This window comes from Temnothorax longispinosus, chromosome 11 (genome assembly GCF_030848805.1).
Source record: "Temnothorax longispinosus isolate EJ_2023e chromosome 11, Tlon_JGU_v1, whole genome shotgun sequence".
Lineage (NCBI taxonomy): Eukaryota > Metazoa > Arthropoda > Insecta > Hymenoptera > Formicidae > Temnothorax > Temnothorax longispinosus.
Genome location: NC_092368.1, coordinates 11,895,959 through 11,910,769, shown reverse-complemented (window position 1 = coordinate 11,910,769; position 14,811 = coordinate 11,895,959). Strand labels below are relative to the sequence as shown.

The 14,811-nt window shown below is 33.6% G+C and overlaps 1 long non-coding RNA gene across 1 annotated transcript; it reads right to left on the bottom strand.

The window, feature by feature from the left end:
- Window positions 1–11,074: 11,074 nt before the first annotated feature.
- Window positions 11,075–12,438, bottom strand: LOC139822166 (uncharacterized). Its single transcript, XR_011734467.1, has 5 exons — window positions 12,286–12,438; window positions 11,839–12,142; window positions 11,593–11,739; window positions 11,243–11,495; window positions 11,075–11,172 (listed from the first exon to the last, which is right to left on the bottom strand). It is a non-coding gene; the product is annotated as an uncharacterized lncRNA (long non-coding RNA).
- Window positions 12,439–14,811: the final 2,373 nt, after the last annotated feature.

Sequence of the window (14,811 nt, the reverse complement as noted above, 5' to 3'; positions counted from 1 at the left end):
ACAATAAAGGATTATGTTTATACAGAAATATTTCAATCATCTAACAATAATCTTTCATTTTAAGTCTCGTTACTATACGCGAGGGGCCTAAAACCTTTATAAAAATGAGCAAAGTTCTTTGTAAGTGAGTTTAATGCCAAATTGGCAACAATTTGCTATTAATTTACTTACTGGATTATAAACACGCTGCTGTATTACAGACGGGTTGCAATCATATCTACCCATTAGAGAATAGATATTTTGTACTCTAAACGGTAAGATATATAAATGCACCCATGTGCACATATAAGTAGCAATTTACTCCATTTGCACGAATTCTTGTAACACAGTGCACAAGATGACACTAATGCAGATAGATGAGCGAGCGTATATTTTATTTGCACATTATAAACAGCGCTAAGCGCAGAATGCATTTTGACAGTAGTCACTGCGGCGATTTAAAATCAATTTAATATAAGAACGCCATCAAGTCCGAGCTAGGATCTAAGTAGCAAATAATTTTCGTGTGAATTTCCAATACTATTTTCAACTAAACTGCGCGCCAATGAATTGTCGGTCTTGAAACACAGCTTCTTCGTTAGAACAGTAAATTGACTTAAATAAATCACAAATCGATTTAATTTTTTATGCTAATACAAATCGTATCTAACATCCCCCTTCCCCCGAATATTACTGTAAAGAATTTATTGCGAAAAAACTCTGACTGAGATAATATTTTTTCGCAATAAATTCTTTACAGTAATATTCGGGGGAAAGAAAATGTTAGATACGATTTGTATCAGCATCAAAAATTAAATCGATTTGCGATTTATTTAAGTCAATTTACGGTTCTAACGAAGAAGCTGTGTTTCAAGACCGACAATTCGTTGGCGCGCAGTTTAGTTGGAAATAGTATTGGAAATTTACACGGAAATTATTTGCTACTTAGATCCTAGCTCGGACTTGATGGCGTTTTTATATTAAATTGATTTTAAATCTTAGAATCCTATTACTATTATTATTACCCTGATGGAAATATTTTACTGAATATAATGGAATTTTACTGAAATTCTGTCTCAATTGACCCAGATGAAAATATTTTGCTGAAAGTACTATGAAATTGATGATAAATGAAATGAAAGTTATTGAAAAATTACTGAATATATTTCAAAATAAATCATAATTTTCTTTATGAAATTTAATGTAAATACTGTGAAATATAAGAAAAATTAAATTATACTGTTGAAAAATAATAAAACTGAATCCTTGCTCGTTCAGTCGCTTTTTGGAATTGAAGCATAGGAGCCTTCGTTAATTTGAGAATTTAGCTGATGCTAATTCGAGTTTATAAGACTATAAGTCTACTTTTTGTTGAGAATTACTATTTTTTTATGTCACAGTTTTAAAGAATTCGATTTTTATTTAATTTATAGATTTTTTACTACTTGACTATTATTACACAGCTTGACTTCGGAAAATTTTTTGACACGCAATGATTAACCCTCCGAGAACACACCTATTTTTTCAATCACGGAGAACACTCAGGGTCAATCTGACCCTACACAACTTTGATCGCACTCGTCAATTTAAAATGGTGGACGATCAAAGTGTGTGTAAGGTCAGATTAACCCAGAGTGTTCTCTTGAAAAAAGTTTCTTTTAAAAAAAATTTTTTTATTTTTTTTATTTTTAATATTTTTGGCTAAAAATTTTTTTGGCAAAAAAAAACAAAGCCAAATTGACCCTTTGTGTTCTCGGAGGGTTAAGGCCGTTCGCTCCACATTTTTCAGCCTTCTAACACGATTTATCTCGCCATTAAACGAATAATTATTTTTTAAGTTTTAAAAAATTGTTAACAACTCTCTAATTAAATTTATAGTTTGACCACGCATACATTTCGACTATTTGTTAATCGGTTTTTTGGGCTTTTAACTTGATGTGGCTTCTTAATAACTCCATGTAATTTGTATACTATAATTATTAATATTAAGAAAGTAAAAACGACCGCTATGATTTAAATCAATAGAGAGGATAAATTCTATAATAAAAATGCTATAATTATTAATTAATGTTAATTTTATGATGTTAAACTTTCTTTTAATTTATTTTATCTCTCGACGGATTTTTTATGTAACGGGATTATTATGATAATGTATTACAGTTAATTAGAGGGATTTATTTTATTGATTGAAAAAGTCTCTGTAAAGCACGAAACGTCCCAGTTATTGTGACGGAATATTAAACTATATTATTTAGAATCATGTTGTTCGGTTATTGGCTCTTGTTTTATCTAAGACATACGAGCTTTATCTACTTATATATTTTTTAATTTATACATGTTAAAATTATTGCAATGTTAAAAAAAACAAATTTTTTACATTATCTCATGACGAAAGAGACCATCACCTTCTCGCGGTTTCCGTTGAGCAACAATATCTACGTAATCTATTCGTAAAAGTGAAATACACATAACTGCTGTGATTGCAAAAATTTGTCCTTTAATTTTACTATATGTATTTTACAAGACATAGTAACTTGTGCCAATGTCAAATAATTAATGAAATAAAATTTCTTAAAGTTTCCATGTGCGTAATCTATCGAGCCGGTAGAAGCAATTTTCTAATAGTAAACGTGGACGAGCGAGTAAGACGATCGCGGCTAGAATGATGAAGTTCTCAAGTTCGAATCCTGGTTTTTTTTTTAACTTTTTTTGCATTTTTATTTTTTTAGGCAAATGAGTTTTTATGTAATACATATAAACTAGGAAAATTATTTGACAATCATTAAAATTATTCGCATATTTTCTAACAACTTTAGGAAAGTTAACGATTTGCTCATAAAAAAATAAAAAATTATTTTTAAATTACAAAATAAGTTTTCTTTACTATTGTATAATAACAATAGTATTGTTCATTAATCCTCGGTCTCGGCTTCATATAATATATATATATATATATATATCAATAAATATCATAAGTAATTAATAAGTGCGACAAGACCTAGGTGCGCGCGCGCGCGCGAGCGCCGAGATATTAACAAGAAGCCTAGCACGATTCTCGCCGGCTCGGCTGACCGAGCATCGAGCATCTGACATCACCGCTGAAATCTGGCATCACTGCAAAATTAGTCCGGATTCGCACCAGGGGCAAAGTCTGTAGGTAAAATCGGGTATATTTAGTCCAGACTCGCACCAGGGGCAATTCCCGAGTAGAAATTTATTCAGGCGTGCCTGTTGTCATGTACGGCCCTGATCAGGTATAAATGAGGCATGCCTGACTACGGCATGCCAGATCATAGTCCGGGAGCCAGCGACCTTTTTCAATGACCAAAATCACAAAAGCTGAAAATTTTTCCTAAGCTTTATTTGGTATCACTAGTAAGTGAATGGACCTCCAGCTGGCGCACTTCCGGGGGGTGTAGCTGCGGCAGCCTCCCACACACGTAAAATAATAATAAAAAAAAACTAATACCGCAAAAGCTGAAACTTTGTTAACATGTTGATTATGTTACAATTAAATGAAAAAACGTATCCAGCCGAATTTAGAGTGGGGGATTATGCCCCAGCTTTTCACGTAAAGAAGTGAAAAATATGCTCTGAGTAAACTGATACCGCAAAAGCTGAAATTTGGTAAACTAATAGTTAAGATAATAACTTAAACGAAAAAAACATCCAGCTTTATATTTAGTAGGGGAAAAGTGCCCAGCTGATGCAGTGAAAGATGCTGCGCATCGATATGCGTGCGGGCGCGTTGCATCTTTGACTGCATCAGCTGGACACTTTTCCCTCACTAAATATAAAGCTGGATATTTTTTTTGTTTAACTTATTCAGTTAACTATTGTATTACCAAATTTCAGCTCTTGCGGTATCAGATATCTATACTTTTCTCATTAGACACAGCGCGTCCATGCAGTTATTGGATGATATATACGTATAACTTTTCTGCTCTAAAGGAAGATAATAAAAAATGTTTACTATTAATTATTAAAAAATTTTTTTAGTATTTATTTAAAAAAATATACTAAAAATAAAAATAAACATACATATAGTGTTAATACGCATAAAGTAATATAATAATGTACAAATTTTTTAGATTTTGTCTTCTTCGGATTCATCGTCATCGAACTCATTATCGCTTTCGTTATCGCTGCAATTGATGTCGATCTGTGAAATATCTTCACCATCTGTAAACATATATAATAATAATATATTAAAAGACATAGATGATAATTATATAAAAACACGCGAGAGCAAAATTTTAACGCAAATCAGATTATTAACTATAAAAAAAGTTTACATGCTATACGAAATTGTTATAAATATTATTCAGTTTTATTTTAAAATTAAAATTATATAGATAAAATTAAAAAGAAAATAATCAAAAATTTACATTAAAATAATTAAAAAAAATAATGAAATGAGAGAAATATATCAGTATTATTCTAACCTGTTCTACTGTTTTGGTCATCATCGATAGTTATATCTCCAAGGGAAGAGAGTAGCTGCTCACCCTCGAACCATTTGAAAAGATATTTTCCCTCCTTCTCTTCCCAGCCAAAATCAGTCGGATGTAATGCCGTTGGAACCTGAAGATGAGCGTGTGCCCAAATATTTGCTATATATGTTGTCCGCAGCAAATGTTGGTGCAGCTCAATTTTGCATGGAGGCAGAGCTGATCCGTCGATATTATTCTTCAGTAAACGGAATATGTCATCGTTTCGTACAATATTGTATGTCTTCAAAAATGTTGTAACTCGTGCTTCGTTGACTTTGTTGATTTTTTTGAATCCATACATACGACAAACATATTCTTCTGTATTATCAAACGTACTCTGCAACTCGTCGTCAGGTGCGTTGCTTAGTTTGATAAAACTATCGATATATATTTTTGAGTTGTGTAAAATTTTATACGGACGACTTTTTCCTTTCTTGAAAAATGACGGGTTATAATCGCAACCCGTCAGGGCATGAAAAGCCGGCAGCGCTGCGCTCAATTTAGGGCCTAACGTTTCATACAGTTTGCTAATGTTAATAAAGCGCTGATTATTACCGACTCCGGCTTCCATTGAAACTTTAACATTAGCGTTACTTAAGGCACTCATGTTAGAAAGCATTATTACGGCCACGTCAGTATCGGAGCATCTTATCGTGACATGTGCGTCGTAATCTATTTGGCAGACGTGGAAAACGATCTTCGTATCCGCTTCTTCATGCGCTGGACAGCTTAATAAAACATCGTGCGTCCTTTCTACGTGGCCATTATTGACTTTATATTTATAGCACTGATCATAATTTATAAAAACAGTTTTATTACCAATCAAAGGTGCTACGTGATCAAGTGTCCAGTGCTGTATAATAAAATTCATTAACGCCTCTTTAAAATTGGCGTTTTTCAAGTCGTTACAGAAATCAGAAGAACGTATTTGATCTGCTCCCTCGATGTGGAATTGTGTGACTTGCATTCCTCTCAAAGAATGTTCATTATCTTTGATGGAAGGAAAAATGTACCTATCAAAGGCGATTACTATAACTTCCGCATTATTCGAGCAAAACATAGTTAAAATTTTAATAGATATGTTTCCGTAAGTAGCTGGAACTTCCCTCATCAAATGAAGCATAAAAAATCCATCGAACACCTTGACGTTAGTATGCTCCGGAGTATGCGGCTCAATTTGCTGCTCGAGTACTTTTAATAGAGCTGCCTTATTAGTTTTACAAATAGATCCATCTATGTGACACATTGATAATGGCATTGGCGTTAGAAGATATGTTAAAACTTTATCTATATCTAAAGATTTTTTCAACGATATACATAACAATTGGCCAAACAAATCACGTTGCATACGCAGTTCAACAACTTTTCCTGACACTGACATTTTCCTTTTTTGCAATTATCTGTAAAATTAAGCAATTTATTTTTTTTTATGGGTTTCTCAAATCTTTTTTCATCTTCGGCACATTCTTTAATAAAATTTTCTCGTTGTTCATTACCCATTATTTCGACATTAAGTAAGAAACGCAAAATACGCAAAACGGATGTACGTTAGACATTGTCGCAGCTCCGATTGGTACAAGTTCAACGGTCGCACTAGATAGCTTGGCGTCACTCTGGCAAATTCAGAGCATAGAGACGCCAAATTTGCTAGTGTAAATATTTACTAAAACTCTTTAAATTCAAGAACTTGTGAGATAGTATAATAACGTCTGCATGGACGCTCTGTGTTTAATGAGAAAAGTATAAATATCTGATACCGCAAGAGCTGAAATTTGGTAATACAATAGTTAACTGAACAAGTTAAACGAAAAAAATATCCAGCTTTATATTTAGTGAGGGAAAAGTGTCCAGCTGATGCAGTCAAAGATACAACGCGCCCGAGCGCATACTATAAAGTCAAATTAGACAAAAAAAAGGCTTTTGCTCGGAAGTGAAGCGGTATTTATGAAACCTTTTTAGGGTTGTTGGGGGGATGTAGAAGAGCTTATTTCTGAGTTGTCGGGTTAATCGGACCGATGGGTTTTTAAGGGGGGGAGGGGGAATGAAAAATTTCGTTTTTTCGCAATAACTCGCCGAATTTTGACCGTACATGATTGATTAACCTCTCATTTTGTAGCTCTTTTAAAGCCCTACAATTCATTTCGTGAAGACCCTAACTTAAAATCAATATTTGTCGAGTTCTAGCCGGTGAAAGTGGGAAAAAATGTATTTTGTCGCGGTTTTTTGCGTTTATCTCGTTTCCATTAATAGATAGAAATGTGCCGCCACTGACAAAGTTGTAGGGCTTGAAGAGACCTACAAAACGAGAGGTCAGTCGTTCAGATTCGTTAAAAATTGAGCCCAGGGAAGCCTCTGGAAGTCGCGCTTTTAACGCGTGGCCGATCGTCGCCGGCGGCGGCGCGCCGCCGCGGCGACGATCGGCCACGCGACGGTGCGTGTCGAGTCGAGTGCGCTCGACAAAAAATGTTAAAAGCGCGACTTTCAGAGGCTTTCCTGGGCTCAATTTTTAACGAATCTGAACGACTGACCTCTCGTTTTGTAGGTCTCTTCAAGCCCTACAACTTTGTCAGTGGCGGCACATTCCTATCTATTAATGGAAACGAGATAAACGCAAAAAACCGCGACAAAATACATTTTTTCCCACTTTCACCGGCTAGAACTCGACAAATATTGATTTTAAGTTAGGGTCTTCACGAAATGAATTGTAGGGCTTTAAAAGAGCTACAAAATGAGAGGTTAATCAATCATGTACGGTCAAAATTCGGCGAGTTATTGCGAAAAAACGAAATTTTTCATTCCCCCTCCCCCCCTTAAAAACCCATCGGTCCGATTAACCCAACAACTCAGAAATAAGCTCTTCTACATCCCCCCAACAACCCTAAAAAGATTTCATAAATACCGCTTCACTTCCGAGCTCAAATGTCTAATTTGACTGGACTATACCGATGCACAGCGTCATTCACTGCATCAGCTGGGCACTTTTCCCCCACTAAATATAAAGCTGGATGTTTTTTTCGTTTAAGTTATTAACTTAACTATTAGTTTACAAAATTTCAGCTTTTGCGGTATCAGTTTACTCAGCGCATATTTTTCACTTCTTTACGTGAAAAGCTGGGGCATAATCCCCCACTCTACATTCAGCTGGATACGTTTTTTCATTTCTTTATAACATAATCAACATGTTAACAAAGTTTCAGCTTTTGCAGTATTAGTTTTTTTTTTATTATTATTTTACGTGTGTGGGAGGCTGCCGCAGCTACACCCGCCGGAACTGCGCAAGCTGGAGGTCCATTCACTTACTAGTGATACCAAATAGAGCTTAGGAAAAATTTTCAGCTTTTGTGAAATGACTAACTCTAAACGGTCGCTGGCTCCCGGACTATCAGGTCCTGACTGGTGCCATATCAAGCATTCCTGGTTATATATAATCAGGCAAGCCTGATAAGACAATAGTCAGGACCTTATTGAGTATCCCTTAATACACAAATTTTCAAAGGTCATATCAAAATTAATTAATAATTATAATTAATCTGATATTATTAATATAATATCTATAATAAAACATTGAAGGCCTTTTTTATTTGACTAATATTATTATTGTAAGAAGTACAATTCGTCTTCTTTCATCATATAATATTAATATAATATTATATATCATATAGCCAATTCAAAATTTTATTACTTTTTTTAAATTAAATTTGTTTCTTAAGATGATTTTTGAAAAATTATATATTTGCACTGGTTATGACATATGTAGACTATATATAACACATACATTAAATTAAGAAGTAGTCTACCACGTAAGGCAGTTGGCTCACGATCCAGGGGTCCCGAGTTCGAATCCCACCAAGGTAGGTGTATTTTTTCAAATACAGAAAATATTTATAATCATAGACTGCATCTAAGAAACAAATTTAGTTAAAAAATAGTAATAAAATTTCAAAATAAACAAATTTTTTTATGTCAGGTGAATATAAGGGTTTTCATTAATTCGCCTGACATGGTCCTTATTAGGTAAATGAAATCCGGTCCTGAACATGCAATGCGTTACACATCTTGTCAGGACCATGTCAGGTGACTTTACCAGGGCCAGATTATGTATTATGGCACACCTGATCTGGACCTGTTCAGACAGTAACTGAAATTTCTACTCGTAGTCCAGTCATTTGGTAGTTTTACCTGGAAAGTTTTCCGGGAGTTTTGAAAATTGGTAATTTTATATATTTCGATGTGCTCTTTCCGAATTTCAACTTTGCCACCTCGTATCTTTGCCGCTCGTGCCGCCATATTGGAAAAATGACGCCTAAAAGCAGTTTTTTGACAATATCTCCTTTCCGACTCATTCCACGATAAAAACATTTATATACAAAATAAAACTAGAGAAAATTTCCTACAATTTATGTAATAACCTTTTTTTTCGTAAAATTAATAGTTTTGGCATACGAGCGCCGCAAAGTGTAGTTCAACACGCGTTTTGGCCTAAAAACTCATTTCCACACCACCTTGAGGTAGAGTAAGCGGCGCGTTTTTTTTACCGTGGTATCCCCAGTAGGCCTAGTCCACATGCAATTCACTATTCTAAAATTTAGCGCATTCTTCTTCGCTTCGCTGTTCTTGATGGACCAGGTGTTGCGAGTTCATCGTCATTAGTACTGATCGAAACGTCACAGACCGAAATTTCTTCCACATCATCCGCGATGGGATTATCAGTTTCATCGCAATCCTCTTTGTTCTCGATTTCATCATACGTTTGCTCGAAAATAGTCTCCGTTTCTTCCTCTTCGTCGCTATCTTGTGATGGAACTTGCGAGTTAATTATCACAGGTACCACTACAATTCGTGCATATAACTGAGCACTTTAACCCAGCCTTTCTGCATTCACAGGCTTTTTGACATCTTTTTTGACATCTTTTTTATTTATTTATTTAGTGCTCCGTTATATGCACGAATTGTAGTGGTACCTGTGATAACTCACAAGTTCCATCACAAGATAGCGACGAAGAAGAAGAAAACGGAGACTATTTTCGAGCAAACGTATGATAAAATCGAGAACGAAGAGGATTGCGATGAAAATGATAATCCCATCGCGGATGATGTGGAAGAAATTTCGGTCTGTGACGTTTCGATCAGTACTAATGACGATGAACTCGCAACACCTGGTCCATCAAGAACAGCGAAGCGAAGAAGAATGCGCTAAATTTTAGAATAGTGAATTGCATGTGGACTAGGCCTACTGGGGATACCACGGTAAAAAAAACGCGCCGCTTACTCTACCTCAAGGTGGTGTGGAAATGAGTTTTTAGGCCAAAACGCGTGTTGAACTACACTTTGCGGCGCTCGTATGCCAAAACTATTAATTTTACGAAAAAAAAGGTTATTACATAAATTGTAGGAAATTTTCTCTAGTTTTATTTTGTATATAAATGTTTTTATCGTGGAATGAGTCGGAAAGGAGATATTGTCAAAAAACTGCTTTTAGGCGTCATTTTTCCAATATGGCGGCACGAGCGGCAAAGATACGAGGTGGCAAAGTTGAAATTCGGAAAGAGCACATCGAAATATATAAAATTACCAATTTTCAAAACTCCCGGAAAACTTTCCAGGTAACCTCTTCTTTTACGACCAAATGACTGGACTATCGGGTTAAAGTCTATAATGTGATTTAGTCCGGACTCAATCCTAGGGGCAAAGTCTGTCGGTAAGGGGCAAAGTGTGTCGGTAATCAAAGCACGGAAATGCTGGTCTCGACTTTTGAGGGGCCATTGGCTATCTGTCTATTAATCTGTGGTATTTACTATATGTATCTATAATAAGACAAATTTTATTTTATTTTATTAATTAATATGTCAATATTTTCTGTGATTTGTTTTATTATTTTAATGAAAGTTAGTTTTTATTTTAACATAAATAACTGCAACATGTTGAAAGCAAAAATAAAATTTTAATTAAAAATAGAAGAGTATTAATATATTGCAGATAAAAAATATTTTAAACAAAAAAATGAAAATATTGTGATAATTAACATTTACAGATCTCATATAAATACTTTTTCTTAAAATAAAAATATTTTTATTTAGAAATTGTATAAGTAGAAATTGTATGTTTTGTTTAGGAGTATATTATATATGTTTGTTTAATTTTTTCTTATAATATTTATTGTATTGTGCAATAAGTATTGTGTAATTTTTCCATTTAATTTTTGTATCCAGCATAAGTTAAATGTGTTCGATGTCCAAAACTATTTCTTAATAAAGTATATATAAGTGTTTCTTATACGTATAAATAAATACTACATAAATATGTACATTACTATAGATAATAGTTTATTTTATGTTTGAAATATAGATACATTTTTATGTAAAATATCGTCGTATTAGTGTTTCTCGAACATCATTTCCATTCCTTCGTAAATCTGCACGTAAATTATCCTCTATTATATCCTCAATATCTTGTTCAACATCTTCTTTCATGTATGCTTCGACATCCCTTATAGAAATTTAATACTGTAAGTGATTTTTTGGCTAGTAATTAATCACTTAAAACACTATTAAAGCACTGTTAATAGTGCTTTTAATAGTGCTTTTAAATGATTAATCACTAGCCAAAAAATCACTTACAGTATTAAATTTCTATAAGGGATCTTCAATATTATATTGCTTTGCAATATTGTGCAGCACGCATGCTGCATTTACGATAAGTGCTGAAACAATGAAGTATTGATATTGATTATTTGTGATGCAAAAATATTTTCCTCTTAAATTGTCACTTACTTTTGATGACACCAAAACGGAATCAAGAACCAGGATCTCCAGGTGCATCATACACGGATGCTCATGTAAAAGCACGTTGTTCAGTTAAAAGGACCATCCGAGTATTAAAAGGTCGATGGAGGTGCTTACGAAAAGAGAGAGCTTTACATTACGTGCCAGAATTCGCAGGTAGTTACTCTTATATCTTATATTATACGTGTATATATCCGTTTTGGTGTCATCAGATATGGCAATAACGGATAACCAGAATCACCTATAAGTAAAAAAATTTTAATGTAATATGTAATAATGTAAATCTTGATGGAATTAAAATTTTGAGATTATGAAATAGATATAATTTGTATATGTACCTAAAAGCCATACATTTCTTCTTCCATTTTGATATTTTTCTCTAACATATATCTCGATAATTGTGATGAACTCCATACTCTAGCATCGTGAGTTCGACCACCATGACTTGCTAGTATTGCCAATATGTTTCCATAATAATCGCTGACCTGAAACAAATCAGTAATTGCACATAATTTGAAAAATTATTTTTTTTTTTATTATTATATAAAGTAGATTGGTATATCTATTATTAAATTGTCACTTACAATCATAACATTCAATGAGTGATACAATTTTCTATTTATGTAGAGATGTTCTCTATTTTTGTCAGGGGGCCAAATTGCCACATGTGTCCCATCTACAGCTCCTATAACGCCTGGGAAATTGGTATTAATCCAGTACCTAAAAAACATTTTTTTGTTTCCGAAGGGGGAAAAAAATGCCTCGCGCACTGCCCTGACTCGGTTTCAGGGACTGTGTGGGGCTTGCACCCACTAAAAAAACTCCCCCTGGACATGCAGCACAATGGACTAGGTTCTTTAATTTTAATACTTTATTACTTGATCATACCTAAAAAACATTGCTAGATGTTAATTTTATATTGAATTTAAAATTATTAGATTTTTAGTCTTCCTTTTTTTGTCTTTTACCTGTATTATGTGAACTATTATTTATTTTATATAAGAAATAACAAAATAATAATTAATTCTTACTGTTCCTGAATGACACGAATATGATCAGGCTGTACTGGAAATTTTATCCATTGTGGCATTATTATGTTGATTGCATTTACAATCAAATTAATTGCCTCACTCATAGAGGATTGAGACATACAACTGAAAAAGTCTTGCCCAACTTTCTTTGATATGAGCCTGAACTTAAAAAGTGTAATGTTGCTAAAACCTAAAAAATTATAATAGAATAATAATTAAAATGTTAGAAATATAATGTTATGTTAAAATATTGATAACACATGACTTTAATTTATTACGTATGCATTTATTAATACAATCATTTATGTATTCATTATAATACAATAAAAGTTCATTTAATTTTACCTTTAATTCTAGTGGAATAGCAGTCTCTCTCCTAGCTTCTGGCACATGTGGTCGTAAATTTTCACACAATGCAAATGTAGCATCTTTTGAAAGCCTGCATGTTAAATATTTAATATAAAATATTAATGTTTAATAATACAAAATAAAATAAAAAGACTCAAACAAATTACATCCAAATAAAATAAAATAAATAAGGCCATTGAAGCTTTGCAGTAAAAATACGCAATTATATATTCATAGTTGACGAGATGGAATATATTACAGTATATATAATCATATGTTTCAATTTATTTCGGATCCATATTTCAATGGTATATACATTAAATAAAAAAATCAAACATTTGCAACGCAGTATCATTATTGATTTAAGATAAACAATGATACTGCATTGCGTTAAGTGTTTGTTCCTTTTGATGATTTAATGTATATATGATCATTGAAAAGGATCCAAATAAAATTGAAACGTACCCTGGTAACCAGTTTGCTAGTTCAGATGCGTCCCGAAGAAGTGCGCAAGAAATCAGTCCAGAATTGCGACAAAAGTGCATAATATCTGTGATTGAACGAGTACTTACTGTACTATTGCAGTAGTCTGCTGTAAGAAGCTACTGGTGAAATTTTATACTATTTGTTAAAAGTAAACATGTAGCAGAAATGTGAAAACAATATGGAAGTATCTCTTGAGTACAGATCCAACCGGCAGAAACGTGAAAAGAACGTGCAAGCATCTGCCCGTGAGAAAAAGAGCAGTCGAGTGTGCTAGACGCTTGAAACATATTTGCAGCAAAATTTCACAAGTGTATGTCGCTTAAATTGTTGTTTTTGCCGTACAGATCCGACCGGCAGAAACGTGAAAAGAACGTGCAAGCATCTGCCCGTGAGAAAAAGAGCAGTCGAGTGTGCTAGACTCTTGAAACATATTTGCAGCAAAATTTCACAAGTGTATAATGTCGCTTAAATTGTTGTTTTTGCCGTATAGATCCGAGTGACAGAAATGCGAAAAAAAAGCGTCCAGCATCTACCCGTCAGAAAAAGAACAGTCGAGCGCGCTAAAACTCCCAGACAGCACAAAATATTATAAAATATTTATAAAATATTTATAAAAAAAGATTTAAATATTTTGGAAATATATACGTTGAATATTTTGTAAATATTATAATGTCCGGAAAATAAAAGTATCTAAAAAAATTATAATAAATATTTTAAAATAAAGTGTAAATAATTATCATCAATATTATTAAAGTTGTTTTTAATTTATGTTATAAATATTTATAGAAATAATTACTGGTAAGTTAAGTGGAGATTGTGAAACTGTTATAGCTTCGTGCTGTGAGATGTAGGCCATACGGTCCATTTTGGCGTTACGAATTTCGAAAAATGTTTGATTGATAAATCAGATGTACGGTATATTCTGCCAAAATAACAAAGATAACGCTCTCAATAACGATAAATAAAAAAAAACAAGGTCAATGAGAGCTCGTTCGCGACGATGGACGGGTGACAGTAATAAAATATTACAAATTGAATAAAATATATATAATAAAGTAAACGTTTGCGGTCCTTGATTTGGACCCTCCTCAGTAGATATAGCTGGTCGAGTGAAATGCAGTGGTCACAAGTAGTCAAAAATGCCGCGTAATACTTATTGTATTACGCGGAGAGATGGTGTCGTATATCTTATCAATTTGACTGTCAGGTAACTCTTGTGATCACTTTTTAAGGTATGACTATATATATTTGTTTAATTTATTTCTTTTTATGGAATTAAGGTAACAGTCACGTTGAGGATACGAGATCCACACTCTCATAATCGGAGAGCGGAATAACTGCATTTTTTACTACTTGTGACCACTGCATTCACTCAACCAGCTATATGTACTGAGGAGGGTCCAAACCAAGGACCAAAACGTTTACTTTATTATATATATTTTATTCAATTTGTAATATTTTATTACTGTCGCCCGTCCATCGTCGCGAACGAGCTCTCATTTGCCTTGTTTTGTTATTTCTGCCAAAATCATTTGTATTTCTGCTGCTCTACTTCTTTACGCAAACATCTGCCGTAATTCTTGTTGAATTCTGCTGTATGTGCTAGTTTGCAACGATGCCGCTAGGCGGCGCGTAATGGTACAACTAACTCGCAAGTAAATTTAAGTTGGGATCTAATATAAGCAGGCCTCC